This window comes from Oncorhynchus keta, chromosome 34 (assembly GCF_023373465.1).
Source record: "Oncorhynchus keta strain PuntledgeMale-10-30-2019 chromosome 34, Oket_V2, whole genome shotgun sequence".
Lineage (NCBI taxonomy): Eukaryota > Metazoa > Chordata > Actinopteri > Salmoniformes > Salmonidae > Oncorhynchus > Oncorhynchus keta.
This window is the reverse complement of record NC_068454.1, coordinates 42031485-42048127: the sequence shown is the minus strand read 5'-3', so window position 1 is coordinate 42048127 and position 16643 is coordinate 42031485.

The following is a 16643-nucleotide window of genomic DNA, read 5'->3' as shown; positions in this document are numbered from 1 at the left end:
ATTGCCTGCCTTGTGAGTAGGGGGAAGGTGAGAGGGTGAGGTCAAAAGAGGAAAGGAGTGGAAAGAAGGAGGCAGAGAGGAATGAGTCAAAGGTAGACGTGGGGAGGTTAAAGTCGCCCAGAACTGTGAGAGGTGAGCCGTCCTCAGGAAAGGAGCTTATCAAGACATCAAGCTCATTGATGAACTCTCCGAGGGGACCTGGAGGGCGATAAATGATAAGGATGTTAAGCTTGAAAGGGCTGGTAACTGTGACAGCATGAAATTCAAAGGAGGCGATAGACAGATGGGTAAGGGGAGAAAGAGAGAATGACCACTTGGGAGAGATGAGGATCCCGGTGCCACCACCCCGCTGACCAGAAGCTCTCGGGGTGTGCGAGAACACGTGGGCGGACGAAGAGAGAGCAGTAGGAGTAGCAGTGTTATCTGTGGTGATCCATGTTTCCGTCAGTGCCAAGAAGTCGAGGGACTGGAGGGAGGCATAGGCTGAGATGAAGTCTGCCTTGTTGGCCGCAGATCGGCAGTTCCAGAGGCTACCGGAGACCTGGAACTCCACGTAGGTCGTGCGCGCTGGGACCACCAGATTAGGGTGGCCGCGGCCACGCGGTGTGGAGCGTTTGTATGGTCTGTGCAGAGAGGAGATAACAGGGATAGACAGACACATAGTTGACAGGCTACAGAAGAGGCTACGCTAATGCAAGGAGATTGGAATGACAAGTGGACTACACGTCTCGAATGTTCAGAAAGTTAAGCTTACGTAGCAAGAATCTTATTGACTAAAATGATTAAAATGATACAGTACTGCTGAAGTAGGCTAGCTGGCAGTGGCTGCGTTGTTGACTTTGTAGACTAGCTGGCAGTGGCTGCGTTGTTGACACTACACTAATCAAGTCGTTCCGTTGAGTGTAATAGTTTCTACAGTGCTGCTATTCGGGGCTAGCTGGCTAGCTAGCAGTGTTGATTACGTTACGTTGCGTTAAAAGAACGACAATAGCTGGCTAGCTAACCTAGAAAATCGCTCTAGACTACACAATTATCTTTGATACACAGACGGCTATGTAGCTAGCTATGTAGCTAGCTACGATCAAACAAATCAAACCGTTGTGCTGTAATGAAATGAAATGAAAATGTGATACTACCTGTGGAGCGAAGCGGAATGCGACCGGGTTGTTGAGTGCGGAAGTTCTATTCAGTAGACGTTGGCTAGCTGTTGGCTAGCTAGCAGTGTCTCCTATGTTAAGGACGACAAATAGCTGGCTAGCTAACCTCGGTAAATTAAGATAATCACTCTAAGACTACACGCTCTAAACTACACAATTATCTTGGATACGAAGACAGCAAAGACAACTATGTAGCTAGCTAACACTACACTAATCAAGTCGTTCAGTTGAGTGTAATAGTTTCTACAGTGCTGCTATTCGGTAGACGGTGGACGTTTGCTAGCTGGCTAGCTGCTGGGCAGATAGCAGTGTTGATTTATTTTTATAAAACGGAGGACAAGTTAACACAGTCTCTTGCTTACAGAGTAAGCCTGTCCTATGGCTTGCACAGCCAACCCTCCCATGAGTAAGTATTTGCTCTGACAGGGGTAAGATTAGGGCCATGAACTGGAGAGCATGGTGGGGTAGATCCCTCACCTTCAGTTGGCTCATGTTTCAATTCTTTGCCCCTTGCCCTTAGGCCTGGACTCTGATACAGCTCATCTAGGTGAGTGTATGGTGTGTTCTGGTTTGTCTGCTCTGCTACGCGCAGATCCACCCGATTGCATCAATAGAGGGAGCCACCAACATCCACCAGGTAAGAACGTGGTGCAACTCTGTAGGCACGTGCCCAGCCTCCAAAGTCCTGTGTGGTCTCCCGTCAGTGGTTTCATCCTTATCGTTTCACCCACCTCCAGCTCTGGTAGGTCTCGCACAGTCTGGTCGTAGAAGCACTTAGCGGGCTGTTTTCTGTGACGCAGTTGTCCGTGACGCCAACCATGACGCAGGGCTCAAGTAGCTTGTTAGCTGCGGGGATAGTATTCTTCAGACATCTGGACAGAAGGTGTTGTGCTGGGCTGCTGTTCATGTTTTCGGTGGGTGTGTTCCTCCACTGTAAGATCACTTTCCATGGGTCGTTGCTGTCATGCAAGGCCCTGCTTAACATGTTTTTTTTTGCAATCTTGACAGCTGACTCTGCCTTGCCATTTGCTTTTGGGTGTCTCGGAGAGGACGTCACGTGGTCAAACACCCATTCTGAGGCGAAACTCTTGAACTGTGCAGTGAATTGTGGGCCATTGTCCGTGATAACCTTGTCAGGCTGACCTTGCCTTGCAAACTACACCTTGCAGCGCTTTATGACCGTCTCTGCAGACAAGTCAGGGAGCAGTTAAAAAGGTTAAAAAAAAATTAAAAGGTGTTCGTTCTTGTCAGTGTGTTGCCTGATCTGGGCTAGGCGGTGATCTGTGACGTTTAAGTAGTTTGCCTTTATTGATCTGTTGAACATCTTCTTGTTCCTGCTGTAGCGAACAGATGGCATGCTGCTGATAGGCAGTGCCTCTGCCTGTACATTGTGCTGTTGCCCTGCTCAGTGTGTCGCTGATGTACATCTCTGGTCCTGGCTTGTAGATGACCTTCAGGCTGTAGTTTTGCAGAGTCAGGAGCATGCTTTGAAGCCTCTTTGGCGTGTTGAGGAGAGGTTTACTGAATATGGCAATGAGTGGTCTGTGGTCAGTTTCAGCGGTGACCAGCTCTCGACTATACAAGTAGTGATGGAAGCTCTGGCAGGAGAAGACGATGCTGAGGCACTCTTTCTCAATTTGTGCATAGTTTTGTTCGGTGGGGGTGAGCGCTCTCAAGGCAAACGCAACAGGCTGGCCTGCATAAGGCAGCACCCCAGTCCCCTTTGGCTGGAGTCACTGGGTTGTGACAGGATTCGTGACTTCGTAGTAGCGCAACACTGGCATAGATAAAGCCAGAGATTTCATCTCCTTTACTGCGGCCTCATGTTTGGGTAGCCAGTGCCATGATGTGTCTTTGTCCAGCAACCGGCATAGAGGAGTGTGGCATGAACTTTGCAAGATAGTTTGCAAATCTGATGAGACACTACTCCTTTTGCATCAGACGGGTTTGGCATGTCGTGGATCGCTCTGACTTTGTCTGGGTCTGGCTTCAGGCCTTTGGCCGAGAGAATGTGGCCATGGAAGTGGACGTCTTTCACCTTGAACTGCAGCCTCATCAGGCCAAGATGAAGCTTAACCGTTCAGCAGCGCTCCATCAGTGCCAGGAGCTTCACATCATGGTCGCGTTCTGCTTCTTCGTCTGTGTCACCACAGCCTATGATCAGGACATCATTGGCGATGGGTTCAATGCCCTTGAGCCCAGCCAGTAACTCGTACTGCTTACGTTGGTATACCTCAGGCGCCACTGAGACACCAAACGGGAGCTTGAGCCAGCATTTCCGACCCCAGGGGGTCCAGAAGATAGTCATTAAGTAGCTTTCTTCGTCCAGCTTGCATTGAAAGAATGCATCTCGGGCATCTAGCAAGGTGAAAATCCTGGCCTTGGGAAGCTTGTAGAGGACATCCTCTAGTGTCGGCATGATATAGTGGGATCGTTTCAGTTGCTTGGTTCAGATGCTTTGGGTCGATGAAGACCCTCAGCTTCTCTGTTTTTTTCACTATGACCATATGGTTGTTGGTTCAGTCAGTTGGTTCAGTCACAGATGTCATGTGGCCATCGGCCTCATACTTGTCCAGCTGGGCCTTCACAGCCACTCTCATTGCAATGGGCACATTGCGAGGAGCACACTGGAATGGAATGACGCTTTCATCCAATTCAACGTGTATCTCCCCAGGCACTGATTCAACGGGCCTGTTGAAAACATTGTCATATCTGCTGAGTAGTTGTTCTTTGGAGAGGGGTCCATTCTGGACATGCTCCATAATGTGCAGGTCATTTGGTACGGTGAACTGCATCAGTCCCAGGCTTTCGCATGTAGAGCCTGAGAGGAGAGGATGTTGACTTGTTTCCACAATCTCAAACTCCAGCTTGTGTTTGCATCCCCGAATTACACATTTGGTCTCAAAGATGCCCATAGAGCTCATTAGCTCTCCTGAGTACAGCTTTAGTCTAGTATCGCTGGGCAATAGATGTGTGTCAGGTGCCATATTGATTTAGTCTTTGTAGCTCATTACGTTGCATGTAGCACCGGAATCCAGTTGACATTGTTATGTAATCGTAGTTTCACAAACCATTTCTTCCCTCGAGTGTACAGCCCCAATGGATTCATGCATGTAAATGTCACGTTCACTGTTCTGCTCTGAACATTGAGTGACATCATCAACACAGTGAATCTTGCCCTCACTCACCCTTCTTTTGCCTTTGAGATACACTTTTGCAAAGTGATTATTATTTCCACAAGCTCTGCATGGTTTTCCGTAGGCAGGGCAGTGCTCTTTGCCTCGTGCGTGTGTATTTACATTCTATGGGGCTCTCTGTGTTCACCGTTCGTGGTGAATTACTCTGCCTCGGTTAGTTTTGTGTGAATGCCTGCCTGGCAACAGCGTGAACAGTATCAACGTCAGTGCGTGGGGTTTTGATTTCCATTGCTTTCATTCTCATGTCAGTGACTTCAGCAGTGTGGCACATTTCAATGGAAATGACTAATGTTAAGCCTCTCTCTTAGTAGACGCCGGCGTGTATCCTCATTTGCAATTCCCAGTACTATTTTGTCACAAATCAATTAATCTTTGAATCTCCCATATTCACAAGTAGGGGATGTTTAAAAAAAATCTCAATCTCTGGTTACAAAGTTGTGTACGGACTCACCCTCTTCCTGTTTGCAGCTTCCGAAAACGAACCACTCGAAATTACGTTCCTGGCGGGTTTGAAGTAATTCACCAATATAGCCTTTGCATCACATTGTTGCCGTGCTGTGAGGGTGAGATTGTGCTGGTAGATATGCCTGCAATCGCTGCCCATTACACTCCTCAGAGTTGCGGCTTGGACCTCGTTGGGTTTCTCATGTAGACAGGTTGCCAGCGCCTAGTCCTCGAATTCATCCCTGAAGTTGTCCCAATTAGTATTCCAGTCCCCTGTGAGAACCATGGGATTTGGTGGCGGAATGTTCGCTGCCATAGCGATGGAATAGGAGATTTCTTTGCCTTCAGCCATCTTAGGTAGGTAGTGATTCTAGCTAGCCAGCTAACAATGTGTTTATCAGTGTTGTGACTAGGAGTAGGAAATGACGTGTGTTCGCGTATGGAACGTAACTGAGCCTATACTGTCATTAACTATAAAAATAACAAATGTGTGGTTTTCGAGCCACCTCTTATACCATGTTTCGGTATAATATGTTGGAGATAAAGGAATAAAGACAGACACCAATGTCAAGTTCAATAGCCTTGTTCATGCATTGTACAAATCCCTACACGCGGAGTCCGGGGAACAGTCCAGCTAGTCGATTACCTATCAACTAGACTCCGTAACACTTACCATTGAAGAGGCAGTGAAGTCAAACGATTTCTATATCAAGGAGGGAGAGGTCTTACCACTTCCGTGAAGACCATCCTTACTGGCACCAGGTCCAAGGACAGCTCCACATCACTGGAAGGAATACATGCTTCTTTGTTGTGTGAACCACCAAAGCCTCCATCACCATCCCCATTAGCACTCATATTGCTCCTCCTGTCAGTGCCTATTTTCAGGGAAGCCAATGGTCCAAAAATATTCCACATTGTTCATAGACACACACACACACAATAGGCTCCCAGAATATATGTTATATTCAGTGGCGACCCGTCTTTCAGGGTCGCTACTGTGAGGATTCTGTGTTATGCACTATAGCCCTTACCATGTCATATGTGATGGAATATTATTTGCTGTTGGCTTGTGTGGGTATATGTGTTATGCAACATAGCTGACTTGAGACATTGTTAACAGTTTCAGGGCCATGGGCCTTTCTCGTGATGGAAAAATACAGAATAACATGAAGACAGGAACTGTGCAATGAGTTGTGGGGTCACATTCAGAACGTAGTGTTGCGAGAACAAACACTCTTTTGTTAGATAACAGGAGCAAGGTGTGAGATAACTGTATTGAGTGTGCGAGCGCATAGATATTCTACACAACTACAACGACTGACCGCTGAAGCGCTTAGGGGGCTGGGACCAGCTCGGGCGCCAACAATCAACGATAGGCTGAGTGAGTTTAAACCACGCCCAGTCTCTACTCTGACAGGCCGGCTCGGAAGCAGGAACTACTTCTGTCAAGAGTATATTATCATATCTTTGTCAGGAACAAGTCAGTTCTCTGTTTGATCTGCGAGGTGGGACAGAGAGGCCGTATATACGAAAATTGCATTTACCACTTATTGCTTAGCTAATAAAAAATACATAGCATAAAATCGGTGACTCAGTGTCATACTTATCCTGATACCAGATTTGATTGACGCAACCCTAACACTACCCACCTATTTTAAGTCCCACACTTTCAAGTATTTTTTTTAAATATTGCCTGTTTTGCTTGTTATTTTGGCATTAATATGTGTCATTGAGTTAATAAAGCCCCATACAAACATGGTCTCTTTTTTGCTTTCTTGAGTAAGCAGGTCTAAAATGCAGGTGTTTCAGCCTAGCTCAGTGCTTTCTGTGGTGGTGGGGCTAGCCAGCAGAAAATACAGAATGTTGTGCCTGATTGGCTCAGTTTTCTGTCATGATTGAATACATTTTCTGTCACTCATGGGACAGTACATCATCCCCAATTATAAGGTTAGAGCTAAAAAAATGTAGCCCCTTGTGTGCTGCCATAGAATTATATTAGAAGTGCCCATCCAAGAAGGATCAAGATCATTGGCCACAGATATAACGTGATTTGATGTCATTCTTTCTACAGTAGCTTTGATTGGACTCATGTCAACATCTTACTTTCAAAGTCTTAGTTAGCAGTCATCATCAGTTGTCATCAAGTCCACAATCATTTTTAATCCTTGTCATATGAAGAGAAATAATGAAGAGAAATTATAGATACATCGTATCGGTGGACATCGTCCATTGTACATAAAGATTACACAACAAGTTGTAAATCGTAAATTCAACGATGAGTCGTCTGGAAGGAATCAGTGGCTAACTGCAAGTGTTGCAAAGAAACCACCATGTCAACATCATACTTTAAAAATCTTAGCTAGCAAGCTAGCAGTCGTCGCCATGAATCAAGTCGACAATCAAATCCTTTTCAATCCTTGTCATATGAAGAGAAATTGGAGATAAAACGTCTTGATTCTCATTGGCCATTGCACATAAACATTACACAACAAGTTGGAAATCGCAAATTCAACAATGAGTGGTTTGGGAAGGAATCAGTGGCTAACTGCGAGTTCAAGACAACAGGGAACTCTGAGAAAAACAAGCTACTACTGGGAAAATACGTTTTGAATGGTCATTCAAACCTGTATTGTAAATCCGGCATCTTTCTCTTTGATGACAATATTGGCCCACGAAGAACCGCCGCACCACGTTCCTGTTCAAGCACATCACAACGTGAGTCTAAAAATGTCTTATGCTGCTTCATACATTATATAGGATGCCAGATAGTATTACTTTAACAGTATACATATCTATGTGTATGTTGTGTAGTAGAGGTTGACCGATTTAATCGTCATGACCGATTTAATTAGGGCCGATTTCAAGTTTTCATAACAATCGGTAATCAGCATTTTTGGATGCCGATTACAGAACGGTTCCGTATTTCACTGAAAGAATAAACATTTTGTTTTTGAAACGATAGTTTCCGTATTTGACCATATTAATGACCAAAGACTTGTAGTTCTGTGTTTATTATATTATAATTAAGGCTATGATTTGATATTTGATAGAGCAGTCTGACTGAGCGGTGGTAGGCAGCAGCAGGCTCGTAAGCATTCATTCAAACTTAACTGCGTTTCCAGCAGCTCTTCGCAATGCTTGAGGCACAGCGCTGTTTATGACTTCAAGCCTATTAACTCCTGAGTTTAGGCTGGCAATACTGAAATGCCTATTAGAACATCCAGTAGTCAAAGGTTTATGAAATACAAATGGTATAGAGAGAAATAGTTGACGCATCATAATTCATATAATAACTACAACCTAAAACTTCTTAAGTAGGAATATTGAAGAACTGGGAATATTGAACCACCAGCTTTCATATGTTCTGAGCAAGGAACTTAAACGTTAGCTTTTTTACATGGCACATATTGCACTTTTACTTTCTTCTCCAATACTGTGTTTTTGCATTTTTTAAACCAAATTGAGCATGTTTCATTATTTATTTGAGACTAAATAGAATTGATGTATTATAGTAAGTTAAAATAAGTGTTCATTGTCCATTCAGTATTGTTGTAATTGTCATTACATATACATATACGCATATATATACACATTATACACATATATACATACATATACACACATATATACATACATATACACATCGGCCGATTAATCGATATCTGCTTTTTTTGGTCCTCCGATGATCGGTATCGGTGTTGAAAAATCATAATCTGTCGACCTCTATTGTGTAGTAAGCTGTTAGTAGTCCATGTGCCTCACCCTAATAATTTGGTCTATTTTCACCAAGGTGGTATTGTGAACACATCGTTAGTGGCCGGTGTGTACTCGTTTTCCTATAACCTGTTTTTGAGAAATGTAATCATCAAATATTGTTAGAGCTTTCATTGTATGTTTATATGTAAGAACGGACCATGTTCTGAATTCTGTCGCTGTACATTTCAAAAGTGCTGAACAGAGAGTTATATTGACTACCTCCGTCGTCTCTCGCTCATTGATGTCTTGATCTAAATTATAGATGGCCTCTTATCCGCTTGTCGTCCCCTTATGCCATAGTTTGTGTTACATCTCAATTGTCAGTAGAAACCACAGTTTAAGCAAGGCAGTCATATCTGCTATGTTTTTTTGAAAGGCAGTAAATGAGGCTGAATGAACTGTAGCGGTAGTAAGGTGTTGGGACTGCTGTTGGGACTCTGCTGTTGGGACAGCTTTATGTAGGCCCTAACAGTTTGTGGGCACAGTTTGTTACCGTTATAGTGCAATTCATGTGTTTTTTAGTGTTGTGTTGTTGCTTTGCTGGCGTGCATCCCACATTTTTTGGGGTTTTGCCCCACCAAGATTTACATGCTAAAATCGCCACTGGTTATATTACATACAAATTTTGCTCAAAGCTGCCAACTAAAGAAATGTAGTTAACTTTATCATGGGCACAGTGGGAATTTAAATCTGTGATCTTCAAATTCTTTCCTAGTGCCTGTGTCTTCCTTGCTGAAGACCCTAGTCATCCCTGCCTGTACCTGACATTGTTGAAAAACAAGTGAACAATGAATAAAGATCATACACAAACAATAGGTTATAGTGTATTACATTCCAATTTTGCCAACTAAAATAATGTAGTTAAAAGTCAATTAAATCACAAAGGCTAGTCTGAGTGCATCTCCTCAGTTTCATTCAGTAGTATAACACAATTCACAGTGCATTTTATCATGGGCATTTGTGATGTATATATATATATCTGTGATGTTGAAATGATGTCTTACCCCCAGAATGAGAGAGTACATCTCATTCCAGGAGATCTCCTTGCTGAGGTTGGCGTTGATGTCACGTTCTGACCATCGTTCGTGTGTGTTTTCCTTGTTTTAGTGTTGGTCAGGACGTGAGCTGGGTGGGCATTCTATGTTGTGTGTCTGGTTTGTCTATTTCTATGTTTGGCCTGATATGGTTCTCAATCAGAGGCAGGTGTTAGGCATTGTCTCTGATTGGGAACCATATTTAGGTAGCCTGTTTTGTGTTGGGATTTGTGGGTGATTGTTCCTGTCTTTGTGGCACCAGATAGGACTGTTTTTCCTCCCTCCTCCCTCCCTCCCTCCCTCCCTCCCTCCCTCCCTCCCTCCCTCCCCCTCCCTCCCTCCCTCCCTCTCTATCTCTCCCTCTCTCTCCTCTCTCTCTCTATCTCTCTCTCTCTCTCTCTCTCTCTCTCTCTCTTCTCCCTCTCTCCTCTCTTTTTCTTTCCCTCTTCACGGTTCTTGTTTTTTTTGTAGATTGTTGTATTTTCATCTTTATTAAAGATGTACAAAAATAACCATGCTGCATTTTGGTCCGCCTCTCTTTCACCAGCTTCTATCTCAAGGCCATTAGCTTCTATCTCAAGGCCATTAGACTGCTAAACAGCAATCACTAACGCAGAGAGGCTGCTGCCTACAATGAGACCCAATCACTGGCCACTTTAATAAATGGATCACTAGTCACTTTAAAACAATGCCATTTTAAATAATCAATCAATCAAATGTATTTATAAAGCCCTTCTTACATCAGCTGATGTTACAAAGTGCTGTACAGAAAACCAGTCTAAAACTCCAAACAGCAAGCAATGCAGGTGTAGAAGCACAGTGACTAGGAACAACTCCCTAGAAAGGCCAGAACCTAGGAAGAAACCTAGAGAGGAATCAGGCTATGAGGGGTGCCAGTCCTCTTCTGGCTGTGCCGGGTGGAGATTATAACAGAACATGGCCAAGATGTTCAAATGTTCATAGATGACCAGCAGGGTCAAATAATAATAATCAGTGCAACAGGTCAGCACCCCAGGAGTAGATAATTACACTTTAATGTTGACATATCTTACATTACTCATATCACATGGATATACTGTATTTTATACCATCTATTGCACCTTGCCTACCCCTTTCGGCCATCACTCATCCATATATTTATATGTACATATTCCCATTCACCCCTTTAGATTTGTGTGTATTAGGTAGTTGTTGGGGAATTGTTAGATTACTTGTTAGATATTACTGCACTGTCGGAACTAAAAGCACAATCATTTCACGACACTCGCATTAATATCTGCTAACCATGTGTATGTGGCCAATAAAATTTGATTTGATATAGGCCATTTTGACTTTGTGGCTGTGGTAACTAGTGGAAGCCGTTGTTCCTATTGTTCAACTGTCTCCCTCCAGCAGGTGGCGTTTTCTCGCCCACCAAGAAAGGCGTTTTTGTATGAAGATTAATTAGAGAATGCAGAATTTTGTCAACAAAAATTGTTATGGCATGTGACGGATGCATGTGATACGGGACTAGGGGCCGTTCAGTCCCAGATACACAATGGGGAGGAGCACCCCATCATGTACATCAGCCAAAAGCTGATACCTCGAGAAAAAAGTACTCCATTGTTGAGAAAGAGTGTCTAGCGGTGAAGTGGGCGCTAGACAATCAAGTATTACCTGTTAGGTATCCACTTCACCCTGGTCACGGACCATGCTCCACTGGTCTGGATGGCCAGGGGAAAGGACACAAACGATCAGGTCACCAGGTGGTTCTTGTCCCTTAAACGCTTCTCTTTTTCTGTTGTGCACAGGTCAGGGGCGAAGCATGGAAACGCGGATGCCCTAACGAGAAGGGAGACATACTGATGACAGTCCCCGCCCCAACAGAGCTAAGGGGGGGGGCGTGTACAACAGGTCAGCCACCAGGAGTAGTTGGGGACGGTTACAGAGGTAACAGGAGTGAGTGCAGTTTTGACCCCGACAGGATACAGTAAGACGCGGAGCCCAGAAGACAGTATCCCGGGGAGGGTCTCATGGGGAGACCTATCCTCCTTCTTTTTGATGTATTATTTAAATAAACACCCTTGAAACTGAGCTAATCCTACTTAGTCCATGTTTGATCTGTGTAAACGTCTTGACCAAACCCCTTGGTTTGCCACAGTATCAAAAATGGTCCATCACCCAAAGGACATCCAGCCAATTTGAAACAACTGTGGAAAGCATTGGAGTCAACATGTGCAGCCCTGTGGAATGCGTTTGACACCTTGTCGAGTCCATGCTCTGATGAATTGAGGCTGTTCTGAGGGCAAAAGGTAGTGCAACTCAATATTAGGAAGGTGTTCTTAATGTTTTGTACACTCAGTGTAAATTTACCACATTTCAAACAATCCAGTGCATTTTTGTTGATGTTTTTTAAATCAACACGTCAAAAGATTTAAACGACTGGAACAAACAAATGGATCCAACAAAGACAAACAGAACATTCCCATTTTTCAAGCCTGCTGAGGTGTGGCGGCTCCACCAGGGGGCATGCTTGAGCTGGTTTTATTAAGACATTGTAATTGAACCTTTATTTAACTAGGCAAGTCAGTTTAGAACAAACTCTTATTTATTGCATATCAAGAGGCAAAAGGCCTCCTCCGTGGACGGGGGCTGGGATGAAAAATACAAAATGTAGGACAAAACGCACATGACGACAAGAGACACGACACCACAACACTACATAAAGAAAGTCCTAAGAAAAAAACATAGCATGGCAGCAACACAACATGACAACATGGCAGCGACACAACATGATACAAACATTATTGGGCACAGACAACAGCAAGAAGGTAGAGACAACAACACATCACGCCAAGCAGCCACAAGTGTCAGTAAGAGTGACCATGATTGAGTCTTTGAATGTAGAGATGGAGGTAACAGACCAGTTTGAGTGTTTTTCGTTCTATTCGCCAGCTGTAGCGAACTGAAAAGAGGAGCAACCCAGAGATATGTGTGCTTTGGGGACCTTTTAACAGAATGTCTTTCGTGGTTGTATGTGGTTAGAATGGATACTTCAGAGTACCATTCGGAATTGTTCTCATAGAATAAATGCTTCAGCGGTTGTCAGTATTCTCGTTCTGGACTTCCGTAATTTCTAGCTGCAGACTAGTAATTATACGTCTAAGATTTGCTCTTATTCTGTAGTTGTCACATCCTGATCTGTTTCACATGTCCACATTATTGTCTCCACCCCCTCCAGGTGTCACTTATTTTCCCTGGTGTATTTATCCCTGTGTTTCCTGTCTCTCTGTGCCAGTTCGTCTTGTATGTTCAAGTCAACCAGCGTGGTTTTCCCGTGCGCCTGCTTTTTCTATTCTCTTTTTGCTAGTCATCCCGGTTTTGACCCTTGCCTGTTTCTGGACTCTGTACCCGCCTGCCTGACAATTCTACCTGTCTTGACTTCGAGCCTGCCTGCCACACTGTTTACTCACGTGGAGAAGTGCAACTATAGTGAGGGGAAATGTACCGATTGGTCAGGGCCAGCGTGAGGGATAAAGTTAATCCTGTGTCGAGCGTAGCTGTTAAATTTGAGCATCTCAGCAATACAATGTTTTCTATACTGCTGTCAACATTCTACAAGGAAAGAGCCACTTAATCAATTACATAATCATTAACAAGATCACCCCGGATACCATACTTCGATGAGTGATAACTCAGTTCTAGAATGTTGTCATTGATGAGAATTAATCAAAAGGTCAATTGACATTCAAAATGGACTTTGTTTAGACATCAGCCTGTATTGTAGTTTCATGAGCAGAGACAAATCTTCAAAGACACAGTATGTATTTATTTGAAGTGGTACATGATTTCACAGAGACTTAAAGGATCCTTACCACTATAAGATTGATTTGTCAACTGATAAAATCCCAAGTTATAAATTAAATGTTCATGGAAAAACTGAACTTGTCCTCATGTAAAAAATGTGTTTATTTAAATATTGTACAGCTGTAATGTCATCAAATCAAACTTTATTTATATAGCACGTAGCTTTCAATGAATGCATTTCAAGGTGTTCAGTGTCGTTGGGTGTGTCTAAGTAGGGCACAGACAACGAAGAGGAGGACATTAAGGCATTCAAAATGGCTACAGGGATGAATGTGCAGGAGTCAGGGCTTTGGGTCACAGGGTCTTGGATCCTGGGAGCCTCACCGGAAGGTCTGGTGGGCACCACAGCAGTGGTGGAGGTCAAGTGTCATTATGGTGCAAGGGACCTGACCATTCAAGAGGCAGTGAAGTCAAAGATTTCTATATCAAGGAGAGAGCGTCTTACAGCCTCCGTAAATACCATATTTCTGGGCACCTTGAATAGCGTGTAGTAAGAACGCATGATCGCTTCTTTTTGCGAGACTGTCCTTGAAAGAGATCATGTCTCAATTTGTTTTTGATTTTCTCAATGGCAATATCAATTTGATCATTTTTGTAACCCCTCTCATTGAATTTACTTTGCATCTCAGCCATGTTTCTGTCAAAAATCTGATTGTTTTTTGCAAATTCTTTTGATTCGACAGAATTGGCTGTAGGGCAAACTGTTTTTCAAGGTAAACGGATGACAGCTATCAGCCCTCAACAAACTGTTATGATCAGTAGGTTTCCTATAAAGATCAGTGTATAGAACATTATCCTCACACAAAATCAAAATATCAAGGAAACTGATCTGACGTGTGTCAGATTACATAGTAAATCTCAGATGCTCAGAACAAGAGTTAAGAAAAGCATGGAACGTTTTGCATCCCCTCTCCATAGAACAAAAATATAATCAATGTACCGTTTCCAAATAATAATGTCAGGCAAAAAAACTTTTTGGAGAGGATTAAGAGTCTATACGGAGGGTGCGGGGCAACAGAAGACGAACAGCAGAGGAGCTGAGAATCTTAGAGATGGGGAAAGAGCCCATAAAACGGGGGGAAGGTTTACGTGACTCCACCCTCTGCCTGAGACGATAGCGGGAAGCAGGAGTCCGGTGGCGGTCCACCTGTCGCTGATACCTGGAGGTGGTCTTGAGGGCTCTCTTCCAGGAATGGTGACAGAGTCGGGCGAACATCTGGGCCGAGGATATGCTGACCTCTTCCTCTTGCACAGGGAAGAGTGGGGGCTGATATCCCATGGAACACTTGAAAGGCGAGAGACCAGTGACCGAGCAGGGAAGGGTATTGCAGGCGTATTCCACCCATACGAGTTGCTGGCTCCAGGTGGTTGGGTTGGCGGAGACGAGGCAACGAAGATCCGCCTACAGGTCCTGATTGGCTCGCTCTGACTGGCAGTTGGACTGGGGGGGACACTGGAGGACAGGCTGGCAGACGACCCAATGAGGGTGCAGAACGCCTTCCAGAACTGGGACGAGAACTGAGGACCGCAATCTGAGACCATGTCCACCGGAAGTCTATAGATCCGGAAGACGTGCTGCACCATGAACTGGGCCGTCTCCTTGCCTAAGGGTAACTTGGGAAGGTGAATGAAACCACCATTAAACCCCATTGAAGAAGATTCCTTCAATTGTTCCGCTTTCATCTAAGTGTGAACCGGAACAATTCAGGCTACTAAAACAAACAACGGAAACATGAGACTTATTTGCGCCAACTAAACTCTCTCTTAGTAGTAGAGCGTACTCTCCTCTTGGACGTTGTGTGCTGAAGTTTGTATGGTTCACATACATTTCCTAATCGCAAATAATGAGATATTCCTCAAATTGCTTGGGCTGGTTATAACAATAAGTTAGATAGCTTATGTCACCAAAACGACGAAGGGTAACAAGCCGTTCATGGTTAGAAGGGATACAGCTTTTGTCAAAATAACGTCAGATTTGAAATTTCATAGCAGGTTAGGAGAATTTCCACAGCAGCGTAGTTTATTAACGTAGCAGGTTAGGCAAATTAGGTCAAGGTTATGAAAAGGGTTAGAGTTAGCTGAAATGCAAAACATTTCAACTTTTTACATTCATTTGACAAAAGATTGATACCTTCTAGCATGACCTAACAAGCCAGGTCCGGGTTCGCGACCATGCCCAATTAATGAAAAGATACTCACGGTGCATGCTCAGGCTGCCCTTGCTCAAATGAGTTTGTCTGCGAGACCGCGGCGCAGGTTCTCTTGACATTTGTTTAACATTCTTTAGGTCACTTGGTGTTTCTGGCCAGGTTAGCCAACTCGTCGAGACAATGCTTCATGCAGGCTATACAGTCTCATGGAAGCACAACGTATGTTGGAAGCTTGTGTTGGAAGTGTGTTGGAAGTTTATTTCCCCTCTAATACCCTGCAACAATTGGCTCTTTGCGTTGTGGAACGCTGCCTCGCACTCCAGTTTCCATTTCCGGGGAACCTCCTTTTTTAGTAGGACATGTAAGGGTTGTAACAGGGTAGACAGATTTTCCAAGAACCTACTGTAGTAGTTCCGAAGTCCTAGAAATGAACATAGTTCGGTGACGTTTGTGGGACTTGGGGCAACGGCTGTCACTTTCTTTTCAGTGGGGTGCAGCCCTTCTCTGTCAATCAGATGTTCTAAGTACTCCAATTTGTCTCTCATGAACATGCACTTGGCCCGTTTCACCCTAATAATGCATTTTTCAAGATGACTCAGAACTTCATCCGGTCTGTTTATGTGTTCCACTGTTGAACATGCCATTATAATTATCTTGTTTAGAAAGCATGTCACATGGTCAAAGCATGTCGCTGGGGCTCTCATCAAACACAGCTTTATCGCTGTAACATGGCCTCCACCTCAGCATCAATAGCATCTCCTAAAGTTCGGACTGCAAAAATGTTTGATTTTATTCAACCAGTTACGGCTGGTCGATCGCCCTTCACTATTACGAGAGGTAGCTTGGCTCTCTGCTCTTCGATTTCCCATCAACAGTCACTTGCCCTAGTAAGGGTATATTCTCACCATAGAAGGTAGAGAGCTGCATATTGCTTTTCTCAAGGGATAGGTGAGAGTGATTCACTGTACACCTTCTCAGACACCAGTGTCACTGCAGGTTCTGGTATCTAACTTACTTTTATTTCCTTCACTTTCCCAGCAAATTCAAGAGTATTCCTGG